General features: G+C 34.8%; 1 protein-coding gene across 1 annotated transcript in view; it reads right to left on the bottom strand.

The window, feature by feature from the left end:
- FBXL17 (F-box and leucine rich repeat protein 17) overlaps positions 1–24,709 on the bottom strand; it is a 274,412-nt gene that overhangs the window by 15,459 nt on the left and 234,244 nt on the right. The gene's annotated exons all lie outside the window — the stretch shown is intronic.

Raw genomic sequence — 24,709 nt, 5'->3', positions numbered from 1 at the left:
ATAACTGACTTCATATTATTAACACTTTTTTTTCCAGGAAAATAATATTACAAACACAGCACTGAGATTAACAGGACATTTTGAGAGTCAATAAAACATATGGTTTCAGAAAACCCAGCAGAAAATCTCATGTCATACACTCTATAATTATATTCTAAAATTGCATTTTTTCTCATTGTTCATATTGGTGATGTAAGAATAATGGTATGTCTCACTTTCATGTTTTCTTCGTAAACACTTTTCCAGTAAAAAATAAAGGAAGAGTTAAAAAGGTCTTAAGGAATTAGAAGAAAAATTTGAACCTTTATAAAAGGAAAGGAAAGAGGATCTGGAAATTCTGAATGGGCTGAAAAAAGGTATGTAAGAGAAACCCCAAGGGATCTGAACCAGCTGGGAAGGTTTTGTCATGACATGACAATGACACAAAAGATAGAAATCACTGGCACCCTGGTCACCAAGGACTATAGAACTTTTCAGAAATATGGACTCAGGAAGTCAAGGTAGGATTTATTAAAAGAAATTTTAGCAGCTAAAATCTCAGCCTAAGAAAAAAGGCCAAGGTTTCTGGTGTAGAAGTCAGCCACCTGCATATAATCAAGGGGTAGGATATTCACAGTTTTAAACTCCAGTTATAAGGCAGCTGTTGAAAAGGAAGGCGAAGGAGTGACTTACTTCAAGTAATTCACATATCTTTAAAGAGATAATTTTTCAGCAGCTCTGAGGCTGGTCTGCTCATGCTACATTCCCAAATGTCAGGAAACGGGGAAAAAAAAAAAAAAAAAAAGGAATTATGAAGAGCTAGTAGCTCCTGATATACAAGATACCGATCTTAGCTAATCAGCACGTAACTGAGATCTAGAAGAAGAAAAAAGAATCCGCCTCACCTTCCAGTGGTTCTGCAAAGAACTGTATTGACAGTGTACAGCAGTAAGGGTAATTTGATTATTTATAAATATCTAGGTGGACTTGGTTAGCAAACAGAATGAGCCAAAAGAGGCCACAAACATTCTCAGAAGCTGTGGAAGGGGAAGTAATGCATAATTTCTTTCTTGCAGCAGTTTTCCAAAATGTACAATATTAACTGAATTTTGTTACTGACATAACAATATGATAAAAGCACCTATATAGTTTCATTATGGTTTCACTGATTTTTGTAGGACAATACCAACTTCCTGGTCTCTTTCCAGCACATCTCTCGAAAACAAGTCCTAATTTTGCAAAATATAAACATATATATAGCAAAAAATAACTTTTTTACTTTTTTTCTTTTTACAGACATGTTTTAAAATATCATTGTAATAAAAAGTATGGATAGCCAGAATTTTTCTGCATACATTTTACAATAGGAAAAGCTATAGTAATTATAGAGTATTGTACCTCCACACAAAATGTTATAGACTTGAAGTAGTGCAGAAATATTGAAAGCTTTCCATTACATTAGAATAATGTAGGTTCATTTAAATTATTTTTGCCAATGTTTGTAAAGTTAAAACCATATTTTGTTATTTTCAGTGCTTTATGTAAAGCCAAAAAAGAGAAGATAATCAACAGAGAATACTTTTATGGAAGTGCCATTAAATACCATCAGAACACACTGACAAAATCTGTCCCCAGATTAGCAGACATCTCTCTGGAAAACCAAGTATTTTGACAAGAGTGTACAATGTTATATTGAAGTAATCTATTACTACGGTTCATCTATCAAACACAGAAGGTATGCCATTTGAAAACACCAGTGACTATATTTTCTGGAAATTTGCATGTGTACAACTGCACCCTCACAAGAACACTCCGGGTTAGAGAAAATTATTCCGTTCCCATCAGCATTCAGCAGTGGGAGATAAAGAAAGACCGTGAGAATCAGTGAAAATGTAACAATACTTTTCCAGAACACTTGCCTCACATGAAAAATGTGAGGATTTTCTAAACTGGGGTTTATGCCTCTGTACTCCCATAAGTTCATCTGATCGGTCTTGTAGCCCACAAAACATGACATCCATAATGTCCTGTGGCAAGGGATCCGGCAGTTCAGGATTCTCTCCTCTTTCAAAAACCACCTTCCCTTGTGGGAAATGCTTCCTGGAAATCCCAACAGACTGTATCGACTAGGCCTTCCTTTTTCTTCCTAACTTCTTCAAAGTACTCTGATATGATTGTGAAGCACAACTGCTCTTAACAAAAGCTGTGTCAGCTTTTCCAGGATATGCTGTATTTATTCAAGTGTTCACTAACTGCATTCCATATTGTAACTAACTTGTCTTACACAGACGCCAGATTTACCAGTTAATATTTTTCTGATCCTCCCTGAAACATCTTTTTTAAATACTTCTGTAAGGCAATCCTGTGGTAGTCAGGCAGGTTTAGTGAAGGATTACACAGTGCAGATAGGAGCTTGGCTATTGCATCCCCAAGTTCTTTTACTGAGTACACACACTTCTCCAGCTTGTATGAGCAGAATACTTTAAGCCACAAATTTCAGCTAAGAAAATGTTTGCATTGCTCAACAGCTTTTCTTCCTCTCTGCATTTGCCCACAATAATCAGAATACACTACTATTCTTCAAAAGCATGGCAGTAATTTAACAAGGAAACATGAAGCAAAACACTTACAAAAGTAAGTTTGGATTCTGTGACTTGAGAACTTGTAGCACAATCAGCATTGAATAGTCAGAAGTGTGTTTCAACACTAATGATAGCCAGGCTTAAAAACATGGTCAGCGATCAAGGGGAAGAACCTGACACACTGAAGTAGAGAAGGATACACAAAAATCCTCCAAGTAGTTCAAAAATGTTGGCTTTGACATATGAACCTCTCTTTTTTTTTGAATATTTAACAAGGCATCCAATTCTTTTTTTTCTTTTTTATACTCCCATATATTTTGGCAAAAGCAAGATATCATATTTCTTTTTCCAGTGCTAGGTTTGTGGAATGGAAATCAACTGTACAGCTCCTACTCTGCAGAAGATAAAGTGTAATGTCTCCAACTAGAATTGGAAAATCACTGCTACAGCCTTGAGCTGCATCAAGCAAAACTGTTTTCTGGTTGTAATGGTACTTTGTGGTAGCTGAGAAGTTGAAAGGACCAGGTTTGTAGCAAAGGGTAGCATCTTTTAGATGACCAGCTGGAATAGCTGAGAAAACCAGAAAAATTCCATCCTTAGTGCACTACCACTAAGAGCAAATTGTAATTCAACCTCACTTTATTTTAAACTGATTAAGTTAAACTGACACTGGTAAATGCATCTGCTACTACAGACAGCAATATCTGTCAGAGGAAAGGTCTCTGTTCAGCTGTGCATAACCTGTGAAACCAGTGGCTGCTATGTGGGTGTTGTCATGAAATTTAAGGTTGCTACAACAGAAAAAATAACATACACATCTTTGGTATAAGTAACTGATATTTGGCCTACTCTTAATTTAATTTGAAGTTATTTTTATGCCTGGAAACAAATACCCCAGGTTTTGCATAATATTACCAAATTCAACTGTTTGGAAATCTGGTGTATTGAACAAAATTCTGTCCAATTAAAAATATTTTTTACTGACATGCACCTACTACATTGTAGAGTGCTTCCTTAATCAATAAATCTTATTTCAATTTAACTGAAAATAAACCTCTGTGAGGCTTAACTATGCTGCTGTTTTCTTCCTAATATTACCTAACATGCAAATGTACAAGGCACTGCATCTGGTCAGCCTTCAGTGAGGACTGGACAGAAATGCTTTTAAAAATTAATTATGATTGATATCATCCTTACACCACGGCATTATACATATGTATACATTCAAGCAAAAAACTTTTTTTAATTTTTTTTTTTCATTAATGTCAAAAGCACTTAAATGTGCAAGAATTAGAATTTAAAATTTCCAATCTCTTTAAGGGTTTTACACAGAGAAGAAATCAATCAGTTAACAAAGGATTACCAAGCAATAGCCTTCTTACAGAACTTTCCATTATATTTTCATTTTTATATGTATACATGATGAAATATATACATAGAATTAATATTTATCTATTAATGCCTACATAAAAATATAAATATATGAAAGAATAGATGGTATTATCTTCAAATTTATTATACAGCCAAAAACCATTAAGGTGGCTTTGACAGTTATCTACTAACTCCTTTATAAGTTAGGGGAGCCTAACTTATAAAAAAACTTTAGAAGTTTATGAGAGTTAAAACACCAATAAGCAGACATAATAAAAATAAAATTAGCAAAGAAATGGACACATTCAGGTGCTAAAACCACTGGTGTAACAGCAGCTTAGTGGGCTTTAAAATATTCCTCTGCTGTTGTTGGTATTATGGAGTTACTCTCATTTGCCTGAGTTATTTAAAATACAAGTGGACAAAGCTCTGGAGAGAGAAGAAAATGTTGTACAAGACGGACCAAAAAAGGCAACTTAAACAGTCTTTTCTATCTCTTATTTATGTTGTACTATTGAATTAGAAACAAAAGAGAGAGATGAAAATCATGCAGGTAAATTATAAACATCTGAATACACAGATGCAATTAGACACAAACGCTTGACAATTGTAAAAATACAGCTGAATATAGACAATACATTGCCAACTGATTTTAATATATTATTATATCTACAAATGGAAACTTTAACTTACAAATGTTAATAACATCCTCTACAGTATACAACCGGTTAAGTATTGCTTATACATAGAAAATGCTTTTCTTTACAAATGCATGCCTATAAAAACTTAAATTAGGGCAAGAGAATTTTATTCTTCACAGCAAATCTTGATGCCATAAAAAAAAGCTCGATAATTTTGCCCACAATACTAACAGAGCTTGCTTAGCCCCTGCAATGATGATGTTGCTGGTTGTCTGCCACGCAAACTACGCAAGTCCTGTAGTTTAGCTAATCTGTAATGTACAGAGAAGCAGTACATGCCTAATTCCATTTCCACGTGTCAAAAGGTGCTTAGCTGCCACAACCACACACAGCAGTTGAAGAAATCACTGCTTGAGTTGTCTGCTACCTTGCTCACCCAGCAGAGGAATCATAGCCCACAATTCATACTGCTTCTGCCTCAAACGAAAGACTCACTGCATGATACAACTTTTTATGCAATTCATTTATTTCTGTTTCAAATTTGTAAGGGTATTTTGATGACTAAATAAATGTTTGTTCATCATATCCTGACATAAATCATGCATCAAGCACTGCAGTCCAAAACTACAGGTTGTGCTGGTTCCCTAGTAAAAACTAATTCTGCTCAGGTTTTTGCAAATCCAGATGACAGGTAGTATGACATGGTTTTTAATTCCTTTATAATCAAGACCTCTCATAATAGCTACATTTCAGTGCCGCCAGGAAACAGTGAAGCAAGAGAGACAGAATCTGTACAAGAACTGGCCTTCTATCAGGAAACTCAGCCAATTCCATTTACAGTCATGCACTTAAGTACATTCCTGGTTTCCATTGCAGTTCCCTTGAAATTAAAGTAAAAACATAAATAGAGGACATAGCCCTGAACTTCACTGTTCTCACAATCAAATGCCAATCTTTATTCCCTAACTAAATTCCCATACAGTACATCCACGTAGTAGACATATAGGGGAGCAAGCAAGTCCTTTCCCTACGGTACGGAAGTGATGTAAAAGGGAGATTGGTCAGTGTTCATTTAAAAAATACTTTACACTAGTGGTACTTTAATATTTACAGTAAGTGCTCACAAAACACAGTACCCAGAAAGGTATGGAAACAAGTAAATACTTCGTCTTCTGTAAATGCTAAAGAAGTTTAGAAACAAAGTTGCTCAACTTGAAAAGTTTTCCCAGGGGAATGCTGTATCACCTCTCAGCATGGCAAGCCTGCATTTTAACACACTTGTGTATTTAGTTTGTTCCCTACTGTCTTCATCTGCCTCAGGCTGTTTGAGGTCTCCAGCAATAAATTTACTGTTGAACCTTTGTGCATAAGTGGCTTGGGCAACTTTTCTTGAGAATGAAGTATGGGACTGAAATAAAATGCAGAAAGATAGAGTGGCATGACCACAACCAGAAACCAATCTAACCAGATGCCTCAAGGAAATGAAAAGGAGACAGATTGTACCCCTTGAGCAACTCTTTTATTCTCCAAGAGTTTAGGAAATCTGGTTAAATATTTCTTTTCTCTTTGAAATAATATTTTGACCTTACTTTGGGAGTATGGTGGAAAATGACTCAACTAGTGATACTACTGTAAGTTTTATAAAAAAAAGCTGTTTGAAAATGGTAACACATAAATTTATGTATTTCTGGTTTAAGTTTTGAAAATAAAATCTGGTTTAAGTTTTTGAAAGTAAAATCTCATTGTTTAAAGTATTTGTTACCTAAAGAGCTGTGAGGAAAATCCCCAAAGGCAAGAAAGTCCCAAGGACTGAAAAGACCTCTTGTGAGAGGAAAGATGACAGAGACACCTCTTACGAAGAAAAAGTATTTTATTTTGTATTCTTTATATAAAATATATTTAATACAGGTAAAAAAAATCTTTCTTTGAGAGTCATAAAAGTCATTGGTATATAGTTACTTGGCTATAGTCTGGTTATGGTGTACGGTTACCATTAAGTTGGTGCAGTATGCATTGCTGCACTCAATGCCAACTTTATTAACTGATACAAAGGGCAATTGCTAAACCAACTTTTATCCTACAGATAAAACTCCTTGAAACACATGGCAGTTAGAGGGCTATGACTTCACAAATAAAATTAATCTTATTGTTTGCTTTACTTCTTTATCTTGGCTATTTGGTGAAACTATGTAAAAATCATAAACATTTGTACAAAGGTTACTAAGAAACCTACTTGTCCTACAATATAAGCAAAGCTTTGCCCTAAACTAGAAATTAAATTGAAAAGAGTGATCTTTCAAAACTATCTTTAATGTTACAACTGTTAAGCACCTGTTTCCCCAAAAGTCCATACTAAGAACAAAGCTAACCTATGGACAGTCATAGAAAATGGTTTGTTGTGTTTTATACAGGTCTCTCAAGAAAAAGTCCAACATTGACAACAATGAATTAATCATAAATACATCTGAAGTCTAAATAAAATCTATTAATGCAGAACATAAGCTCTGTGACTTTTCAGCCATTCCAGTATCTTTTACTCAATGCATACCAACAGCAAAAAACAAATGAAAACAAAGCATCCTCCCTCAAATCTTTAGTATAAGGATACAAAAAGTACTACAAACTGAAAGGCATGCAGCATATTTACTTCTGTCCTGACTGTAGACCTCTCATAAAAATATTAAAAAATAACCATTTCAGAAATGGATTGCAAAAGTGGTAAGAGCTACTGCTTTTAACCCCAAGGTTTTAAGATAAAATAGCCCCTATGGACCAAGCTGCTATAAACCAATTTCAATTTTCACTTTCCTGGGGACACTAAAACATAACTCTTTTTTTTTTTGCATTATGTTGCACTGAAGTAATTTCCATCATTGTCATAGACATAGTCTGATTACCAGTGGAAGGCACTAAGCTTGGCTTCAATCCCCAAGAAAATCGTGGAGCCAATTTTCCCTGAAGCCACGTCATAAGGACAGAAAGATGACTGGGAACAGGCAGCACTGATGTAGCAAGTGCAAACCAAGTCTTGTCAATCTGATTGCCTTTCTGTCATGAGAGAACTGACTCTGTGGACAGGGATATGTAAATAATTTATTTTTATTTACATCAGGAGAGTATTGAGAAGAGGTGCTATAGACTCTTAAAATGACTTCCTCCTCTTCCAGTCCACAAATGTAAACTTTTTTCTTCTTTGGTCAGGTTAAAAAAGACCCCAAAAATTAGATGAACCCTTTTAATCAGGACAAGGAAATTTAAATACTGTCTTTTCAAAACTAATAATGTAGCTTGGGCTTATTTAAACAACACGTACCTAACCTCTGAGAGCTGTAACTCCAAGCTGCTACTGTATGCAGAACATTAGTGGCATTCAGATATGACAGTCACTAGTGAAGGACAGTGAAAACCGAGATCTGTAAACCTGAATGATCTGAGGTACATGCAATGCACTAACCTACAGAGGTCAGAAAGAAACAATCTGTTTTGAAATCCTGCATTGTTTGGGTAAGTGATGTATGCACTACTCCTGAACTTCTGTGAATGCTTTCAAAAAGCTATACCTTAGCGCACTTCAGGAGCTATAGAGACAGTCACAGAAGGCAGAACATAAACATGGACAGATGTAAAGATCACTCAATGTTTTGCTGGAACAGTTTAAGGGGATGAACTGGCAGAAGCTAGAAAAATCACTTTGTATCACTTAGTAAAGATATATTTGTTATTATACAATTTTAGGCTATTAGATAATAATATGTCTATAATTGTACATATGTAATATGTACGTGTATATAATTAAAAATATTACAATCACTTATAAACAGTCTATTCTGGTCAACAAGTTAAGTTTGTCAAGTCCAAATTTCACAGAAGAAATAAAGAATGTTGAGATGCTGGCTGTCAAAAAAGAAGAATTTTACTTAGCTCTTAGTCACACGGGCTTGCTAGAGAGGGGGAAGAGGCAGAAGATGCTTTCCCAGAGAGGGAATTTAACGGTTTAGCCTGTTCAATTGTGGGATCAGGCAAGATTAGAGCGCACCTCTTTGGAGAACGACAGAAAGTAATCCTAAATGATGTGGGAACACACCCTTTTGTACATTTAGCTTTGTCCTTCTTTTCTAAGGAATCTAGCTACTGTATTCTTCTGATTAATAAATACTGACTTTGAAAAGCCTGCTTGATGGTCTGCAAATACTTGCTGAGACAAAGGATGACATCTGTGACAGAGGTCTATACTCATTCTGCCAAAGAGAGAAAATGTTGAAAACACAGGTCCTAAGATCAAGAACAACAGAATTATGCATTTTGCTCTTTTAAAGAGGAGTCATAAATTCATCAATTTGAAAGAGTACACATCAAAAAGATTAAAAGACTGAAGGATGAAGAACATCTAATAAATGCATGACAGCATGTTACTTCTGTCATGCACTAAAGAATTTCACACTGTTTGATGGTAGAACAATAACTACTTAAATCATGATTCAGTGTAACAACTCCTAAGTTTTGATAAGCCTAGCAGCAAGTAGAATACAATAGATACAATTTTAGTACATAAAATTGAATCGAATTGAGACAAAAGAGCCAAATAAATACTTATTAGAAGATAAAAACTGCTTACAAAAATAGAATTTTATGTACACAATCTGAAAGTGGGAGAAAATGGCTACTGAAAGTTTAGAATTTCGTAAAACTCCTGATATATAACTGTTCAGTACCCAACAAGATGTTAGATATTGGACTGTTCACCTGAACACACAAAAAGTAAAAGGCAATACTTTCACAAAATCTAACAGGCAATAAATCCAAATATACCACAGAGCATGAGGAGTTATACCAGACAGGCTGTTCATGCACTTTGACAAGTGTGCAGTACTTTTTAACCCCCAGAAACAAACCCAATGCCTTTTTAAGATATTGATACAGTATTTACTGTTCTCTACTTTAGGAGTACAGGTTCATAAGAACCACATAAGAATTCAGAAGAATCACATATTTATTTTTCTAACCCAGCCAGTTCATACTCCCTCTCCTTACTCATCTTCTTACAATATGGTAAGTGAAGACTGGAAAACTGGGATTCAAGCAGTACGGTTAGAGTTGTTGTGTAATTATGTACAGTGGTATGCCTGGGAACTCAGAGCAGGGGCCCGACAGAACAGCACTGAACAGAATGAAAAAAATTGCTGTGCACTTCAAGACACTATGGATTATGTTATAAAAAGGCAGCTATGTTTGAAAGGGCTAGGCAGAACAGAAAGTGAGTGATCTTATGAAATATAACACATTTTGAAAGAAGAGAAGAGCAGACAGGAGAACAGAAATTTAAAAAGTGAAACAAGAAAAGATTCCTACACATATACACATAGATATATCTGTACAGTCCACCCAAATACATGACTATTTGATCAGATAGAATATTAACATCTTTATTAAAACTCTTTATAGCTCTGGAATTTCTTTCTCTGACACATTATGTTTCTGCTTTAACTATTTCTTAGTTTCTTTTTTTCCTAAGTAAATAATAATAATAATAATAATAATAATAATAGTAGTAATAATAATAATAATAATAATAATAATAATGTTGTAATTGAACATAGTGCTATGCTTTCCATGTGCACATCTGTAACACTTTGGCTGTGCAGTGAGCTGCTAAAAACGTGAACAAACAAACCAATGCAAAACCTCAATATATCTGATAAAGCATCATAAATCCTGATTGTCAAATTTCTCTGCAAAAGACCTGTGTGTTTAATACCAGTCCAACAGCTACTTCCCACATTCTTGAGGACCACTCTTTGAAAGCTATTATTTCAAAGAGAGAAAAGTCAAGAAGTCCATAAAGAAAACAAAGAAATTATTCAACTTCAGATGGTGGTAGAAAAGTCAAAATTAGGTCTACAACATACTGAAGAAATGCTTAAGTTTGTATTAAAAAAGCAATCTGAAAAATAGCAGCAACAATAGATATTACCTAGTGATGTGATTGATGTACTATTACGGCATTTCCAGAGCATTAAGAAAGGAGTCTGAAAAAACAAGATTCAGACAAAATAATCCATATGCACCATCACTGCTCTTTCAACTGTTTCTTGCTTTTAAGATACTTTAATTTTGCTTAGAATGCCTTCATACAATAGTTTTGCCCTCTTACATCAACAACAGTTTTTATTTACGTAACTAACACTAATATGACTGCAATATTTAGAAAGTTTCACTGAAGATGTAGAGCTGGTCAGGTATCACCTCAAATCCAGTGTTCAGTTTTGGGCCCCTCACTACAAGAAGGACATTGAGGTACTGGACCATTCCCAGAGAAGGGCACTGGAGATGGGGAAGGGTCTGAAGCACAAGTCTGATGGGGAGCAGAAGAGGGAGCTGGGGGTGCTCAGCCTGGAGAAAAGGTGGCTCAGGGGAGGCTTTATTGCTCTCTACAATTCCCTGAGAAGAGTTTGAAGCCAGGTGGGGACTGGCCTCTTTTCCCAAGTAACAACAGGATGAGAGGAAATGGCCTCAAGCTGAGCCAGGGAAAGTTTAGATTTGATCCCGGGAAAAATTTCTTCACCGAAAGTGTTATCAGTCACTGGGAAAGGCTGCCCAGGGCAGTGGTGGAGTCACCATTCCTGGAGGTATTTGAAAGACGTGTAGATGTGGCACTCAGGGACTTGGATTAGTGGTGGACTTGCCAGTAACGGTTGGGGCGATGGTTGGGGTAATGATCTTGAAGGTTTTTTCCAATTCCAATTCAATCAATTCTGTGATTCAAAACAGCATATGTACAGCTACAGCTATGGGACAACACAGTTCTTCCAGCAACAACATTTTGAAGACAGTTATCAGCCAAGGCAATTAGTTTAGGAGCAATACACTCAGTTCAAGTACATGGTAACAATGTTTCTGTTTCCACTGTTGAGGGGAGAAAACGTAGTTGAGCAGGAGAGGGTATGAAGCTAGGATATAGCCAGGATGATATGAGCACAGGCAGTGATAGTATTTATTTTACAACCTTAAGCTTGTGCAGACTTCTTATCTAATTACGCCTGAGTACATTTGTAGGTGAGTGTTTAGGACAGCTCTGGGAATAGCATTTGCTGTTAAAGGCCTTGCAGTGATCAGCAGAAGTGCAAGCACTATATTTTTTCAGGGAGAAATGAATCTTCACAAGCAGAGAAGACTGGACACCCACAGAAGGCATGAAGAGGGCTAATGCAAGGTCCAGATTACCCTTCCAGATGTGATCCCTAGTAGAATCACCTATGTATTTGCCAAAGTTTAAGCCATTGTCAAGATGTAACTTGATGTGATTTTTAAAGTAAAATAAAATAAAGTAAGATTGAAACACATGCTTTTATAAATAATCTGTATGTATTTATTTTACTTCACTGAAGCCTGGAATTGATATAATGCTTTTTTAAAAATTGCTGAGTGTAAGTATATTACTGAAAGTATCTTTAGAGATCTAAAAGGTACCCAAAAAGATTTGATGCAGTGGCTGACAGACTGCTCTGACTGTTTCCTATTGTGGCAATTGTTGCTCAGGTCTCAGATCACAGCATGAAGTTACATATAGCATGTGCTGCAACAAATCTATATAATCAGGGATGGACAGATTGTCAGCCTCAATTTTGCATTTTTTCTGTTTTTGTCAGAATGTATCACTCCACAGCTCAACATAAATTAACTTTAACACAGGATTTTGTGTCTGTTAATGTAACATTTAATACGTTCCAATGCAGTTATATTGTTCTGCTTTGGAAAACGCAGTCAGAGAAAAGTGATGTAACTTGCCATTAACTTCATTATGACTAATGAAACTTAGGTTGTTCATATAAATCAATACAACTGGATGCTGAGAGTAAGCACAGCTGACAGGGAGAAATGAAGGTAATTTTAAAAGGTTCCATATTGTGAATCATCACAAGTTTGCTTGAAAAATAATGAAGGAACTACTTTCAGAGAACTCATTTTGAAGATCCTCCTTGTTTAATACCTGAAATAAGTTACATGTATTCTTCTATGACAGCTAAAGCTGAGTTTTGATGAAAAAAACCATAAATTATCTGTAATTCCTTAAAGAGTAAAGAGTCAAATATTGACACCTACAGTGCATCTCCAAGATGTTTGTAGCTGAATGGTTACACAATCTCTCTTAGAATAATAACATTTCCAGCATTAATTAGCTGTCCTGTATAATGAATAGAATGAAACTTCATAAAATGAGCCAAGTGTATTCACCTAAGGAACTCTTTAAACAGTAATTAGCATGATGAAATGCAAACAAAAAATGCTAGCTCCTAAGGGCTTGAAAAATACTTGTTTTATTAAGTATTTCTCCAGTGTACTTCACATTCAGGCATCTAATCCATCCCCTTAAAAATAAAGGCCATTTTCTTGGGAACTCTAGAGGAAAGCAGTTTAGCCCAGTAGAACCTTTTCTCTCCGACAAAATCTAACTGGATCAGAAAATACAGGAGCGCTTACGCCAAGTAGAGCATGTCTAATTATTAGTACTACACATTAAGAAAATGACAAATTTAAAGTATAAATATGGTTTCAACAGAGTAAAACTGCACAGCAATGCTAAAGTAAATGCTTATCTAAGTTGCTAAGTGGGCTTTAATTTTTCTTTTGGCTCCTTAACATAAACACCTTAATAAACATGGAAGTTTTTCCCTTTTATATGGTTATGCAAGAATGCAATAGCTTGCCTAATAACTTCATTCAGGACACCCTGTTCAAAAGAAAACTAAAAATTGAAATAATGAAGTAATAATGAAGATTTTAATGGGCTAGATAAAGAATTGGCATGCATACAGACAATATTCATTTACACGATAAAAACATTCTCCAATTTTGAATCATGTACTTATTTTTCCGAAAAGCAGAATGCCTTAATGCTGAAGAAGACACTGTTTGTTTGCCAGTTGGGATATAACCAATAGCCCATAAGGTCAACCAAAGTTGTATATTAGAAGCTACACAGTTCTATAATAAGGTCTATTTGTGTCCCAGCCATTTATTTTCATTACAGTTTGTGCTCACATGGCAATAACAATTTTTGATACACAAAGTATTAAATTTTCTCTATTCCAGTCTAAAAATAATATTAAATACATATTTGCCATAAATGATAAGCAATGTTTATGACTATTCTTGTGAGGAAGAAGGAGGCCCTTGTTAAATTGTGGATATGAATTACTCGTAATTGTTCAAATGACACCACATGTGTTCATCTACATACACTTAATGAACTCATGCTTGTAAACTTAAGTGAAAGTCATCTTACTAATGATAGTGACAGTCACATACAAACACATTTTAAGTCAGACAGCCACTCGAAGTTCCAGGTTCTGGTACCTTTACTCATTAATAAAGCTTAAAATCTGCAGTCTAAACAGTCTGATGGAAAACCTATTTGATCAACACTTGAGTCTTTCAGAAAACTCTTTGCTTTGTCACAGAAAAATTCCTTCCCTTCAGCAGTGGTATCACTCAGATAAATGAGTGCTTTTTTTTCTGTAAAAAATAAAGCAAAATCGTGCCTTATTTTCTGTAAAAGCAATATTTCTGGGAATGCTAAAGCAGTCTGTTCTATTATCAGGTAAAAAATTAAGCAAATTTTAGCTTATGGAAAGGATCCAAACAGTCAAACTCTATCCAAATGAAGACGGTATACATGGAATCTTGTTAAGAGAGTGACAAACATTTATCTGTAGCACATCTGCAGCAGTTTCAAAGTCTTTTCTTGATGCGTAAGCAGTCACACAGGCTGAAGAAACAAATTTGCTCCTTTCTGCCGGAAGAATAATTACTTTCAATAGTATTTATACTTTTGAGCAGCATGAATTTTAGAATTTTATGAGGAAGAAAATGCGGTGAATCATTTTCTGTTTCATAATCCAGAAGGGTAAGCAGTTGTGTTAGCATAGTGGTGACCATGAAAGCAAAACTAACTGAACTGCTACTAACTGAAATTTCTAGATACACGATCTCAGCAGATAAATTCACTCCTATTTGCCTTGTTTTCTGACAACTTTTACAGGGTCTGTACTCCTCTACATTCATTACAAATGACTTGGTGTACAGTTGACAGGATCCCAGTCCTTTTTAAACAGTGGATCACAAAATTCCAACTGCATCCATAAATAAAGGTAATGTGGGAAATATGTTAGTGAGTTATTTCCAAACTCGTAATTAATTTCTATGCTGCTAAAATTCCACTACTACTATTTAGTTGAATTGTATGCACACCAAAACTAGACCAGGCATGAATGAGACAAAACAAAAGGTCAGTATGATGGCATTTGAACTCAACAGTTCCGTTTTTCTTCAACAGTAAGAGGAGAAAAAGAAGACAAACTTTTGTCAAGGAAGTATTTTTTCCCCCTCTCCCTGCTAGCCTCAAGATTCCATGAACATTACTCAGAAATATCAACAGTGTTGCTACAGATAAATTTCAACAGTGAACACACCTTTGTGCATGTAGTGTAAAAAAAATAATTTTGATCCTTGCAATAGATCAATATATTTGTTTTCCTCAGCTATGAGCACTGCTTTTATTCTGGATGTCTTTTGTTCTATTATATTGCAGACAATACATCCCCAAAGCTGAAATGGACTTCCACCACATTTTGTTGTTATTGCTTTTTGCCTCAGTATGTCTGTCTTCAATCATAACGACAGTAATTGTTTAAAAAAAAAAAAAAGTTTAAATTTCTTTTCATCCAAAACTGTACTTGTGCCAGAACTCTGTGCTTACGGCTGTAAACCTCTATCCCTTGTACTTAAAACTTTTTTGGTTGTACAAAAAAAATATGATGCTGCCTAGAACCCGGTAAAATCAATTATTGGCTAGGACATTAGTCAGGACACTGCCAGATAACTGAATCTTCTGTTAAGTCTACGTGTGGTAACTCTTCTTCCAGACTTCTGAAGCCCCCCACTTAAAATATTTTCTGTCAGTTCTGTCTGTTACTTGCCTCGTTTCTTTCAGCCCATTTGTTGCTCGGAGTCGTTCTCAAGAGCACCATAACTCCTACTCTATTAAGTAATTATGAAAACTAAATGACTCCTCTGTAAACTGAACAGTAAAATTCAACATGGATTCAAACCCAAAAGAAGAATGAGTTTATACAATTAACTACTGATTTATTTCCAATGTAAATGACACTAAAATTAGGATAATTAGAAATTATTCATACACCTACACTTTAATTTACTTTGGCAAACAAATTATGTCCACAGATTTGTCAAGTTCCAGAATCATCCAGGAAATGAGTAAAAACAAGTAGCTGTTGGGAAGCTAGTATTTCAGAGCTGTTTTTTAGTACTTCTAAGAGCTGTAACCTGAACAAAAGCCATAATCCTCTTTCATTGCACTCAACAACATGGCAGTGTGAAAAATTCAGGAAACTGAATGAAAGCAAGCCTTATCATGGAGGGGAAAAAGGAAAAAATTATTAACAGACAGAAGAAGTTTCATACATGAACATCACCTATAACTTTCACTAGTGGTGGGAGACACTACCTCCACTACGGCTGATAACCTTCATTTACCCGTTAACATTTTTTGCCATCAAAATGCTGCAAGCAGAAAGCTGTGGACCTTTTATTTTCTTGTTACTGGCTTATTCCTATCCAAGGGATGGCAGATCCATGACAAGGAAGGTAAGGAAAGAGAAAAGAACAAAGGTAGCTGCAGGTTTGGAGACCTCACAGTTTTTCTACTATTTTGTTTTCCAGGTTCCACAGACTTTATGACAAAACCATTCCCAAAGACTCTAAGAAGACTGAAATTCCAAGAAGTTAAATCCCCGAACTGCAAGACCTCTTCTTCAGTCTTCCAAACTTCAGTACACGCTAGGAAGAAGACACTTAACTTTCATGTAAAGATTTCAGTGAAAGAAGCCCAAGCTTATGTGTCTTCTTGGGTTTTTTGAAACTGAGTGTTTTTCTGACTGATTATAGTGGAGAATGGTATTATCATGTACTATTAATGTATTTCAAATTCCTTTAATGAAAACCTCTCATTAAGATCTCAAGTTAGGGGTTTAGTCTTAAACTGCAATTACAGCTACATCACTAAGACATAGTCCCTTTTTGTATAACAATTCATTTTATTTTCCATGCAAATAATATTTTTTAAAATAAATAGTCACTTTCTGGAATGTCTATATAAATAAAAGTAACCTTTTCTCCAATTCCCACCTGTAGAAGTTAAGAAAACCAAAATAGATTTTGTTTTCTTGGCAAAAATTATACTGAAAGTTTTGAGAATGGCAGATGAATTAGGAGACAAGTCATAACTATGTCATAAACAGATGGCCCCTGCAAGGGTTGATAAATAGTACAATAAGCAACAGACTGTTGTTTAATTCATCCAGTCATGTTCAAATATATATCTTGTTGAGTACCAAATTAGATCTTGGTTGTGATTTTGGACATGGTAAATGAGAAACAGAAATCTGAATTATACTAGGTAAAATTTCCCTTTATCTTTCTAATAGCCATAAGTAACATCATAACACCTACAGAAAATAGTAGAGGCAAGATGATTAAGAGTTTCAACAGAATTACACTGTAAATCTGCTAAAAAAAATGCTTATAATGCAAAGATTTCTCTTCTTTTTTTTCCAAATGCAGCAATAAATTAATCCATATTTCTATAATACCACTCAATTTATGACTGCATGACTTGCCTAAGAGAAAGAACATAGATTAGCTTTTTGTTAGTATGATGCAGTAATTTTCAAATAGTTTTTTGTGTACTGCAGGAATCTGCAATACTTCTGCTTCACGGAAGACTCAAATATGGCATACAGTGATCTACACATATTTGTAGAACATCCATATTTCCATTATAAAATTTGTAGAGATCCACAAATAAAGGAAGGCTGAACACCACTAATGTGAATCAGTTGCTACACTGATGTATATTTTACACTGGGGTAAAAAAGAAAATAAATTTAAAAGAAAAGTGAATATTGTCTCATTTAAAGCAGCAAATACACAACATTATACATATAAAATGCTTAATTTTAAACAAAAGCAGGCATTTCTAAATGCACACGTGTAAATGTACAAACGAAACCTGCATGGACATCTTAAGAAGATTAAAAATGGACCCAAAGAGTCATTTGCTTCAACACTTGGCTGAAAATTTCTAAAAATTTAAAAGAAAAACACTTCCTGTCCCCATGCCTTCCACAGACACGCACTCCTTCTTTAAAAAGACTTAATAGAAAGATAAAAATGTGAACTTTACATTTACAAAGACTGACATTCAGTGGTTCATTGGGAGATTAAAGTCTAGGATCCTGAGACACTGAATGAAATCATCAGTCTTTTCGAATGAGATACTGTAATATCTTTGTCTATTCTGGTTGTTGGAAGTTAGCTGTTGAACTAAAATTAACTTATAGGCCTGGACATGCCCAGAGAAATTTTATGCAAAAAATTCATATGTCTTACAGTAAAGTCAACATCTTGAATGAAGTTAAAAACTAACTAGAAATCAGGGAATGTTCTGGAGCATATATCAAAAAGTTTTGGGAAGAATCCAGTGGAGCAGCCAGCAGTAATTTATTCAGAATTTTACACCAGGTTAGGACAGCTTCAAGAAGGACACATTGCCTTAATATACTCTCAGTTCAATAGATGAAGACATCAGTTAACAGGGTGGAGACCAAAGCTGGGAAAAAATCTGAAGCTTCCTCACCAAACATAATTACTGCCAGTTCACTTCTATTTAATCATTTCAAAGCAGGAAACAACTGAAAAATTTTCATATACAGAATGCTTTACCAGCAAATATTAAGTAAAACATGCTATAAAATCAATTGTCTTGGTGCTTCTTCTAAACTAATTGCTTTTTTTGAAAATTATCACTTTTATGTAGTCTAACTCAGTAGTTATGTAGGCAGCCCTCTTCCATATCTCTATTATACACCTGGATTAGAAAGAAATTTCTATTTTGATCTCAATGAAAAGTGTAAACATGACTTTGATTATTTGGATTCCATTATAAACCAAAATGTAAGCATCTCCCTCACTGACTAAAGGCCAATGAAAGACCTTGAAGAATGGACTGCATTAGCTCCAGAAGAAGAGTTACTTTACTATGTTAACCAATATCTGGAAATCACAAAAACCACCTAGATTTAGGTCTGTGACCTGTTGTTTCCTCTAAATATCTCAAAGATGCCAAACACTTTCAGGAACAAACAAATTTCAGCTATTTAAGTCTTATGTTAATGGGTCTGCTGCTGAATTTTAGAAAATACTCGTGCAGTTAAAAATGTCTTTAATGAGTAGTGTTTAACAATATCTTAAAAGAATAGATATTCTACATTGCAAGAATTCAGAGATAATTTTCAGAAATTATATGCACAGAATAACTCACTCTAAATCAAGTGAACTGCTCACCAGTTCAGACCAATGCTACACATACATCCCAGTTATCTGAAACAAATAACAGGGCAATTAACCTGCTGCTGAGGCATATTTGATGTTCATAATGTCTTAATGTGTAACAGACTTCAAAAGCATAATCTGTCAGTGCTAGAAAATTTTGCTGCAACTTTAAAGCTGTGGAAATAGTTGCACAGACTCACTAGGAACTGTATGGCTTCCTTGTGTCAGAACAAGCAGAAGGGATTTTTTTTCCAGACTGTAGGAATCTGCAATACTTCAGGCTCCCAGTCCACAGGGCCTGAGCACAGGTTTCACATTATTTACCACTTTTCAGTATTTTTAGTAAGTACTTAGATGATGCTCATCTCCCTAGAATATACAGTCACTGCCAATAGATTCAGAAAGTTCAGATGTAAGGCCAATTTCACCTCTGCAACCATTTGCAAACTGGTTCTACAGGGACTGTAAACTGTATAGACTAATGTATCTATTTTGACCTCTGAAGTATTTCAGCTAGTGAGCTGAATGTTTCAGCTGAATATTCACCGATCTGAGTATTTCAGCTATGTGAGCTACACTTACATGAGCTTCACACATGATCATAGCAAAAGTGGGTTAACGATAATGCTAGGACATCAAAATCTACCAGTGAACATAGATAATCATGTTTGTCCTAGTTGTCTGTTTTTTTAAATATATTTGTCCCTGAACTAGTTAGACCAAATACTAGGGAGTAAAAAGTCAGTGCAAAAAGCACTTAATAAAAAAGCATTTAATATGATTTTATCACTTTTCACCTCAATGAGATGATGTTTCATAACAAAAACAGTAACAAGATTTGTTTCCTTTTTTTCCCCCCTTGTATTTAATAAATGCAAAATAAACTTTTCTTTAAAAAACTGACACTCCTCTGCCATGTGGGAAATACTTTGGTTCTGAAGTAAATTAACAGCTCAGATTGAACTACCATACACCAGATGTGACACAGAAGTGAGATGCTGGTCACTGCAGTGATGGTGCCACAAGTACAATTCCCACTGCAACAACTTGTCAGCTAAACAACATGCAGCCACCCTCAGTTTGCATATTATATTATCAAGAAATCGATGTTATAATGTATATATCAATATATATATATCAATACATATATATCAATCATATATTATCAAGGAATTGTAGTGTTCAATAAGCACATTAAGGACCCTTTCAATTAAGATAATTTCACAGAATTCTGTTCTCTTCATGCAACTTTACAAAGATAATAGTGGCCATTTCCATTTGGTTAAAGGCCTGCAGAAGCAAAAATCATGGATGTGGTCAAGTGGAACTGACAGTTCGGTTTTAATGTTCCCCTGGGATTCAAGAACTCCTAGAAAAATCCTAGTGTGTAAGTATTTTGCATTTGTGTGTAAAGCCATTCTGTTCTAAGCATTATCTTTGGGACACAGAAATCAGAATTCTTCTAGCATTGATATTTTAAATTAAATTTTCTAAAAGAAAATCTGTGCTTGTAGACAGACAATGGCTTCAGCTGTCAGCAACAAATGAAGGTTATTCCCAAGGAAAAAGAAATTGTATTCTACAAAATAACCTCTAAGAATAGCTACATTCAACATTAGAGGTTGGTAGGAAAAGTTTGAATCAAGGAGAAGTTTGCTTCAAGGAAAACATGAGAAATTTTTCATCTGTTAAACATTTTTGTTCTCAGTCACACCTGTAGTCCATTCCCAGATGCACTGAAAACAGTTACTTAGTATGGCAGCAAAAGAACATATAATAGGCATTATCAGTCATTCAGGAGGATCTAACCTGCCATAATCTGAAGTTTCATTCACTTCAATGGCACTATGCTAATTTTCATGACCAACAACCTGGACCATTTTGTGGCTCCACTAAATTACACTAAATACTCTGTTTCTCTGAAGCACTGTCTCATAAGGTTTTCTGCATTCCCGTGACACATCATAGAATATTTCTCATTACTGACAAGTAGTATTTATATATATATATATATATATGTATATGTATATATGTATATGTGTATATATATATAGACCAACATTTCTTTTACTGAACAACCACTGCCATTAAAAGACTGCTCACTCTGTTTTATGTTATCTGATCACTACAGAATCCTAAACCAGGAAAATTTGAAAGCTTGGGCAAATAACTTGAGGAGGACTGTGACAAACAAATAATGGAACTGAAAAAAAATGTTACAGAACATAAAACCCGGGATAACTTTATAGATTTCTTGAAAAGTGTGATCCAGTTTTCAGGACAGTTTAAAGTCAGACACCATAACTTTGAATACTTTAATGCTTGGCCATGTGTAAAGGTTTAACAGGTATGTACACACTGCTCAGAGCCAGTTTCATTGAAGTGATCTCCAAAAGGACAGAGGAGATAATTGCAAAAAAGCTTCTTGGACAAGAAAGAGTTTATCCTTACACCCTGCAGTAGAACAGATTACATACAGACTCTTGGAAATCTGGCAAATTGGGTGAATCAAGACTGGGAAGCTGACCAACAGAGAAGCTAATGGAGAATATTTATGAAAAATAGTAGCTTGTTTAAAACTAATTTTAGATGTGAACTATTACAAGGGCACAATTTGCTTATTTCTTCCTGGAATGCACTGCTTTTCAAGACCTTCCTATATACAAAATTAAAATGTTAGATTTCACATTGCATTTTAAAATTAAAAAGCTTTAGTATATCTATAACTGGAGAATAAGATGGTGAAACATATAATTTATTTTCAAATCTATTAAGAAGTATTATATTGATTTTTTCCTTAGTAGTAGTATTTTTCTGACTGTAAATGAGACATGCAGTTTTTTCAATGTTTGTTTTTTCCAATGCAGTTTTTTCCTGTAATTCAGAATACTGCTGAAATAAGATTTCTCCTTATTAGAGAACTAAAATCTGAATGTAAAATACACATATATTAAATAAAAGTAAGCTATTTAAATGAAATTGTGAGGGAATGGGTAAGTCCTTTATAAAGTAGCTTTCACAGATTAGAAAAATCATGATCTAATTAAATAATATTTTCTTTTTCTTTTATCCTTTTTTGATCTGACTGCTCTAGTTGCAGACTTGGAAGATTATTGTCAAATAGTTGCATTAGTAATAGATAAATAAGTATAATAATTTACAATCAATTTCAACAGCTTCTTTTGTTAACTTGTCTCTGTTAATTGTGTTTTTGCTCTTTTATTCTTCATATTTTATGAATATGTGTAGATAAACACAGAAACAAAGTAAAAGGAAAAGATCAAGTGTAATATTCAATGAGAAAAAAAGGATGAAAAATGTAACTTGTGAAATGTCTCTTTAGGCCAGCTGATTGCAGGGTAACTACCAAAAAGCTGACACACACATTTTTATTTATATCTGCTCAAAAGCAAGAAAATGTCAAAGAATCAGGATGAAGCTGATTTCCCTCTTGTGTATGTGCATAGGTTTTGATTATAGGCTTTTTCCTCAATTGATGAACTATTGCGTGGAGTTCTGAAAATCACTTTACAAAAATAGTGCTGTGTTCAGGGTCAATACCTCTCCAACAGTCAGCTATAAAGTCAGCTATAAAGTTGCCACTGATTTTTTTGGAAAAGAATGGGATCAGGTCCTCTCTATTTTGACTAGAAAGATTTTGGAAGTCTGCTTCCAGGAACAATAGAAAAACCCACATCTGACTAATTTGTGTTATTCATTGATTTTTTTTTTCTTCTAAGAGGACAATGTGAATGGGATTTTATACAATTTAAAAACTATCTTTCCATTTGGGAAAGAATATTAACTTAATCTGAGTATTTGAAATACTAGTACATACTGGCTATACCAGCAAATACAGCTACTATCTGAAAATACTAAAAAGAGAAATAACAAACGTAATTTTGAAGCTGATTTTCCGCATTACCAAAAGACCAAATCCTCACGGTTTTGTTTAGTGCATTTGTTTTGACTCCTCTTCAAAATCCTCATTGTTTTTCAAGGTTAGCTAAGGAGCTTAGACAAGAGTCTTCCTGCAATACATGCAGTGCATCTGGAACCACATATTGTCCCTAAAGCTGGGAGCCATTGCTGATACTCTTTGTATGAAAAAATGCGTCCCTATTTTTAATGATAAAATATAAAAAGTCTGAGAACCTAGCAGACTTGAAAGTCTTCATGCACATAACTAATCCCATAACAAATTTCCACTACTTTTGTTTCTGGCAATTTTTTCACTCTATCAATTCCCTCACAGAAAACAGAAAGAAGTGAACCCATATCTAAATTTAATGTTTGCACTAAGGCAGCTGACAGGAGTCTGCAGATCATGAGCTGTGCTGCACTGCCAAAGCATTTGACTACCTGAGAACACTTCCTCATGATGCACCAAAATGAGATTTCAGTGATGGTAAGGGTTGTGAAGCACTATTCCAATGTAATCATGTAATTAGAGTAAAATGTTCTTGATTAAAGGTTGGCCCGTAGCACTAGTATCACAGGTAAAATATACCATCTAAAAGCCATTTCAAAAAAGGTGTTTTTTTCAGATAAGAAAAAAAACCAAGCCAAATTAAGTGTAATTCCCAAAACTTAATGAAATCTGTGACAGGGATAGGAACAAAGCATGGATCTCCTGATGTTTTTTCCCTAGTTTATCTAGTCTTTTGACATGCTGCTTTCTCCATATGCAATACAAACATAAAATCAAATTGAATTACATTAATTATAGGGCATTATTATAAACTGTTCATTGCTTTTCATGTCTTTCTTTTCAAATCAATGTATTCCACTCCAAGTTTTGCTGCAGAGTTCCAGAAAGGGAAAAGAGGAATTATAAAACACCTTTTTTTAATTCAAAGCTGAGCAGTTGTTCTGCAAGCACTACCACTCTTCCCACGCAACAGCATGAATTACACTTTTTCCACCTAGCTTTTTTTTCCCTGACCTTCTTTGGCATTTAAGTGCAGAAAAGAAAGTATTTCAGGGCTGCATGTGTCACTCTCAGAGATCTGAAGTTCCGGTTGCCTGCAGGGGCCATTTGAAAACATTAGCGTTGTCCTGGGAAAAGCAGCCTTTGGACATACTCTCATCCATAACAAAAGAGATTCTAAATAATAATCAGTGTGAGAATATATTGTTTCTCTTTGACCACTGGTGTAGGAAACCTGGTTGTATCATAAAGTCTCATGAAGAGAAGAAGCATGTAGAGGCAAATAATGGGAAAATAGGATGCCTATGGTGCATGTTCAAGCTCTCAGGAATAGCTTTTACCGAGATTAAAAAGGGAAATGAAACTGAATCCTTTGACCAGCTTTTCAGTGAACCTTTGACTAGTTTTGCAGTGAAGTCAGTATACAGTAGCAATCCGTTCCACTCAGGGCTCTAAAACTTTTTAATGCTGTATTTATGTAAAACAGTTTTAGCTTATGATTTGATATGTCAAGCAGGAAGTTGATTTAATTTTCACTAGAGATCTCTTTTCTAAACAATAGAAATAAAATTACATTTTGCCTGTAGACACAGGCACTGCCTTTAAATGACGAGCAATTTTATTCCTTCCGTAAATGCTAATTTTTAAAAATGAACCTAGGTCAAAAGCCTTAAAAAATCATTGCAGTTTTTTTGGTCAGAGGTGTTAAAAAAAATTGACAGCAGCAGGATAGACAGCCCATGTTTTCAGAAAAAGGATCTCTTTCCTTTAGCAGTCTTACTGTAGATCTAGAATTA

This window comes from Aphelocoma coerulescens (genome assembly GCF_041296385.1).
Source record: "Aphelocoma coerulescens isolate FSJ_1873_10779 chromosome Z unlocalized genomic scaffold, UR_Acoe_1.0 ChrZ_unloc_scaf_1, whole genome shotgun sequence".
NCBI lineage: Eukaryota > Metazoa > Chordata > Aves > Passeriformes > Corvidae > Aphelocoma > Aphelocoma coerulescens.
Note: the sequence above shows the minus strand (reverse complement) of the source record. Positions and strands in the feature narration are given on the sequence as shown.